The sequence below is a fragment of the Vanellus vanellus genome (genome assembly GCF_965231255.1).
Source record: "Vanellus vanellus genome assembly, chromosome: 3".
In the NCBI taxonomy this organism is placed as follows: domain Eukaryota; kingdom Metazoa; phylum Chordata; class Aves; order Charadriiformes; family Charadriidae; genus Vanellus; species Vanellus vanellus.
This window is the reverse complement of record NC_138907.1, coordinates 642,446-648,445: the sequence shown is the minus strand read 5'-3', so window position 1 is coordinate 648,445 and position 6,000 is coordinate 642,446.

The window sequence follows — 6,000 nt, the reverse complement described above, 5'->3', positions numbered from 1 at the left end:
AGTGCGTCACTGTGTGTGCGTGAGTGCGTCACTGTGTGTGCGCGTCACTGTGTGTGTGCGTCACTGTGTGTGCGTGTGAGTGCGTCACTGTGTGAGTGCGTCACTGTGTGAGTGCGTCACTGTGTGTGTGTGTCACTGTGTGTGCGCGTCACTGTGTGAGTGCGTCACTGTGAGTGCGTCACTGTGCGAGCGCGTCACTGTGTGTGCGCGTCACTGTGTGTGCGTGTGAGTGCGTCACTGTGTGTGTGCGTCACTGTGAGTGCGTCACTGTGTGTGTGCGTCACTGTGTGTGCGCGTCACTGTGTGTGTGCGTCACTGTGTGTGTGCGTCACTGTGTGTGCGCGTCACTGTGTGTGCGTGAGTGCGTCACTGTGTGTGTGCGTCACTGTGTGTGTGCGTCACTGTGAGTGCGTCACTGTGTGTGCGTGTGAGTGCGTCACTGTGTGTGTGCGTCACTGTGAGTGCGTCACTGTGTGTGCGCGTCACTGTGTGTGCGTGAGTGCGTCACTGTGTGTGTGCGTCACTGTGTGTGTGCGTCACTGTGAGTGCGTCACTGTGTGTGCGTGTGAGTGCATCACTGTGTGAGTGCGTCACTGTGTGAGTGCGTCACTGTGTGTGTGCGTCACTGTGTGTGTGCGTCACTGTGTGAGTGCGTCACTGTGTGTGCGTGTGAGTGCGTCACTGTGTGAGTGCGTCACTGTGTGAGTGCGTCACTGTGTGTGTGCGTCACTGTGTGTGCGCGTCACTGTGTGTGCGCGTCACTGTGTGTGCGCGTCTGTGTGTGCGTGTGAGTGCGTCACTGTGGTGCGCATCACTGTGTGTGCGTGAGTGCGTCACTGTGTGAGTGCGTCACTGTGTGTGCGCGTCACTGTGTGTGCGTGTGTGTGCGTCACTGTGTGTGTGCGTCACTGTGTGTGTGCGTCACTGTGTGAGTGCGTCACTGTGTGTGCGTGTGAGTGCGTCACTGTGTGAGTGCGTCACTGTGTGTGCGCGTCACTGTGTGTCACTGTGTGTGCGTGTGAGTGCGTCACTGTGTGTGCGTGTGTGTGCGTCACTGTGTGAGTGCGTCACTGTGTGAGTGCGTCACTGTGTGCGTGTGAGTGCGTCACTGTGTGAGTGCGTCACTGTGTGAGTGCGTCACTGTGTGAGTGCGTCACTGTGTGTGCGCGTCACTGTGTGTGCGCGTCACTGTGTGTGCGTCACTGTGTGAGTGCGTCACTGTGTGAGTGCGTCACTGTGTGAGTGCGTCACTGTGTGTGCGTCACTGTGTGAGTGCGTCACTGTGTGAGTGCGTCACTGTGTGAGTGCGTCACTGTGTGTGCGTCACTGTGTGTGCGTCACTGTGTGTGCGTCACTGTGTGAGTGCGTCACTGTGTGTGCGCGTCACTGTGTGTGCGCGTCACTGTGTGTGCGTCACTGTGTGAGTGCGTCACTGTGAGTGCGTCACTGTGTGAGTGCGTCACTGTGTGAGTGCGTCACTGTGTGTGCGCGTCACTGTGTGAGTGCGTCACTGTGTGTGCGCGTCACTGTGTGAGTGCGTCACTGTGTGTGCGTGTGAGTGCGTCACTGTGTGAGTGCGTCACTGTGTGTGCGCGTCACTGTGTGTGCGTCACTGTGTGTGCGCGTCACTGTGTGTGCGCGTCACTGTGTGTGTGCGTCACTGTGTGAGTGCGTCACTGTGTGAGTGCGTCACTGTGTGCGCGTCACTGTGTGTGCGCGTCACTGTGTGTCACTGTGTGTGCGTGTGAGTGCGTCACTGTGTGTGTGCGTGAGTGCGTCACTGTGTGAGTGCGTCACTGTGTGCGTGTGAGTGCGTCACTGTGTGCGTGTGAGTGCGTCACTGTGTGTGCGCGTCACTGTGTGTGCGCGTCACTGTGTGTGCGCGTCACTGTGTGTGCGTCACTGTGTGAGTGCGTCACTGTGTGAGTGCGTCACTGTGTGTGCGTGACTGTGTGTGCGTCACTGTGTGAGTGCGTCACTGTGTGAGTGCGTCACTGTGTGAGTGCGTCACTGTGTGTGCGCGTCACTGTGTGTGCGCGTCACTGTGTGTGCGTCACTGTGTGAGTGCGTCACTGTGTGAGTGCGTCACTGTGTGAGTGCGTCACTGTGTGTGCGTCACTGTGTGAGTGCGTCACTGTGTGAGTGCGTCACTGTGTGAGTGCGTCACTGTGTGTGCGCGTCACTGTGTGTGCGTCACTGTGTGTGCGTCACTGTGTGTGCGCGTCACTGTGTGTGCGTCACTGTGTGTGCGTCACTGTGTGAGTGCGTCACTGTGTGTGCGCGTCACTGTGTGAGTGCGTCACTGTGTGAGTGCGTCACTGTGAGTGCGTCACTGTGTGAGTGCGTCACTGTGTGAGTGCGTCACTGTGTGTGCGTCACTGTGTGAGTGCGTCACTGTGTGTGCGCGTCACTGTGTGTGCGCGTCACTGTGTGTGCGTCACTGTGTGTGCGCGTCACTGTGTGTGCGTCACTGTGTGAGTGCGTCACTGTGTGAGTGCGTCACTGTGTGAGTGCGTCACTGTGTGCGCGTCACTGTGTGAGTGCGTCACTGTGTGCGCGTCACTGTGTGTGCGCGTCACTGTGTGTGCGTCACTGTGTGAGTGCGTCACTGTGTGAGTGCGTCACTGTGTGTGCGTCACTGTGTGTGCGCGTCACTGTGTGTGCGTCACTGTGTGAGTGCGTCACTGTGTGAGTGCGTCACTGTGTGAGTGCGTCACTGTGTGCGCGTCACTGTGTGAGTGCGTCACTGTGTGAGTGCGTCACTGTGTGAGTGCGTCACTGTGTGAGTGCGTCACTGTGTGCGCGTCACTGTGTGAGTGCGTCACTGTGTGTGCGTCACTGTGTGAGTGCGTCACTGTGTGTGCGCGTCACTGTGTGTGCGCGTCACTGTGTGTGCGTCACTGTGTGTGCGCGTCACTGTGTGTGCGCGTCACTGTGTGTGCGCGTCACTGTGTGAGCGCGTCACTGTGTGTGCGCGTCACTGTGTGTGCGCGTCACTGTGTGTGCGTCACTGTGTGAGTGCGTCACTGTGTGAGTGCGTCACTGTGTGAGTGCGTCACTGTGTGAGTGCGTCACTGTGTGAGTGCGTCACTGTGTGTGCGTCACTGTGTGAGTGCGTCACTGTGTGTGCGCGTCACTGTGTGAGTGCGTCACTGTGTGTGCGTGTGAGTGCGTCACTGTGTGAGTGCGTCACTGTGTGTGCGCGTCACTGTGTGTCACTGTGTGTGCGTGTGAGTGCGTCACTGTGTGTGCGTGTGTGTGCGTCACTGTGTGAGTGCGTCACTGTGTGTGCGTCACTGTGTGTGTGCGTGAGTGCGTCACTGTGTGAGTGCGTCACTGTGTGTGCGCGTCACTGTGTGTCACTGTGTGTGCGTGTGAGTGCGTCACTGTGTGTGCGTGTGTGTGCGTCACTGTGTGAGTGCGTCACTGTGTGTGCGTCACTGTGTGTGTGCGTGAGTGCGTCACTGTGTGAGTGCGTCACTGTGTGCGTGTGAGTGCGTCACTGTGTGCGTGTGAGTGCGTCACTGTGTGTGCGCGTCACTGTGTGTGCGCGTCACTGTGTGTGCGTGACTGTGTGTGCGTCACTGTGTGAGTGCGTCACTGTGTGAGTGCGTCACTGTGTGAGTGCGTCACTGTGTGAGTGCGTCACTGTGTGAGTGCGTCACTGTGTGTGCGCGTCACTGTGTGTGCGTCACTGTGTGAGTGCGTCACTGTGTGTGCGCGTCACTGTGTGTGCGCGTCACTGTGTGTGCGTCACTGTGTGAGTGCGTCACTGTGTGAGTGCGTCACTGTGTGTGCGTCACTGTGTGAGTGCGTCACTGTGTGAGTGCGTCACTGTGTGTGCGTCACTGTGTGTGCGTCACTGTGTGTGCGTCACTGTGTGAGTGCGTCACTGTGTGTGCGCGTCACTGTGTGTGCGCGTCACTGTGTGTGCGTCACTGTGTGAGTGCGTCACTGTGTGAGTGCGTCACTGTGTGAGTGCGTCACTGTGTGTGCGTCACTGTGTGAGTGCGTCACTGTGTGAGTGCGTCACTGTGTGAGTGCGTCACTGTGTGTGCGCGTCACTGTGTGTGCGCGTCACTGTGTGTGCGTCACTGTGTGAGTGCGTCACTGTGTGAGTGCGTCACTGTGTGAGTGCGTCACTGTGAGTGCGTCACTGTGTGAGTGCGTCACTGTGTGAGTGCGTCACTGTGAGTGCGTCACTGTGTGAGTGCGTCACTGTGTGTGCGCGTGAGTGCGTCACTGTGTGAGTGCGTCACTGTGTGAGTGCGTCACTGTGTGAGTGCGTCACTGTGTGTGCGTCACTGTGTGAGTGCGTCACTGTGTGTGCGCGTCACTGTGTGTGCGCGTCACTGTGTGTGCGTCACTGTGTGTGCGCGTCACTGTGTGTGCGTCACTGTGTGAGTGCGTCACTGTGTGAGTGCGTCACTGTGTGAGTGCGTCACTGTGTGCGCGTCACTGTGTGAGTGCGTCACTGTGTGTGCGCGTCACTGTGTGTGCGCGTCACTGTGTGTGCGCGTCACTGTGTGTGCGTGTGAGTGCATCACTGTGTGAGTGCGTCACTGTGTGAGTGCGTCACTGTGTGTGTGTGTCACTGTGTGTGCGCGTCACTGTGTGTGTGCGTCACTGTGTGTGTGCGTCACTGTGTGTGTGCGTCACTGTGTGAGTGCGTCACTGTGTGTGCGCGTCACTGTGTGTGCGCGTCACTGTGTGTGTGCGTCACTGTGTGTCACTGTGTGTGCGTGTGAGTGCGTCACTGTGTGTGCGTGTGTGTGCGTCACTGTGTGAGTGCGTCACTGTGTGAGTGCGTCACTGTGTGTGCGTGTGAGTGCGTCACTGTGTGTGCGTCACTGTGTGTGCGTCACTGTGTGTGCGCGTCTGTGTGTGCGTGTGAGTGCGTCACTGTGTGTGTGCGTCACTGTGTGTGCGTGTGAGTGCGTCACTGTGTGTGCGCGTCACTGTGTGTGTGCGTCACTGTGTGTGTGCGTCACTGTGTGAGTGCGTCACTGTGTGAGTGCGTCACTGTGTGTGCGTGTGAGTGCGTCACTGTGTGAGTGCGTCACTGTGTGTGCGCGTCACTGTGTGTGCGTGTGAGTGCGTCACTGTGAGTGCGTCACTGTGTGTGCGTGTGAGTGCGTCACTGTGTGAGTGCGTCACTGTGTGAGTGCGTCACTGTGTGTGTGCGTCACTGTGTGTGTGCGTCACTGTGTGAGTGCGTCACTGTGTGAGTGCGTCACTGTGTGTGCGTGTGAGTGCGTCACTGTGTGAGTGCGTCACTGTGTGTGCGCGTCACTGTGTGAGTGCGTCACTGTGTGTGCGTGTGAGTGCGTCACTGTGTGTGCGCGTCACTGTGTGAGTGCGTCACTGTGTGTGCGTGTGAGTGCGTCACTGTGTGTGCGCGTCACTGTGTGTGCGCGTCACTGTGTGAGTGCGTCACTGTGTGTGCGCGTCACTGTGTGAGTGCGTCACTGTGTGTGCGTGTGAGTGCGTCACTGTGTGTGTGCGTCACTGTGAGTGCGTCACTGTGTGTGCGCGTCACTGTGTGTGCGTGTGAGTGCGTCACTGTGTGTGTGCGTCACTGTGTGAGTGCGTCACTGTGTGAGTGCGTCACTGTGTGTGTGCGTCACTGTGTGTGTGCGTCACTGTGTGAGTGCGTCACTGTGAGTGCGTCACTGTGTGTGTGCGTCACTGTGTGTGCGCGTCACTGTGTGTGCGCGTCACTGTGTGTGTGCGTCACTGTGTGAGTGCGTCACTGTGTGTGTGCGTCACTGTGTGTGTGCGTCACTGTGTGAGTGCGTCACTGTGTGTGCGTGAGTGCGTCACTGTGTGTGCGCGTCACTGTGTGTGTGCGTCACTGTGTGTGCGTGTGAGTGCGTCACTGTGTGAGTGCGTCACTGTGTGAGTGCGTCACTGTGTGTGTGTGTCACTGTGTGTGCGCGTCACTGTGTGAGTGCGTCACTGTGTGTGCGTGTGAGTGCGTCACTGTGTGTGCGTCACTGT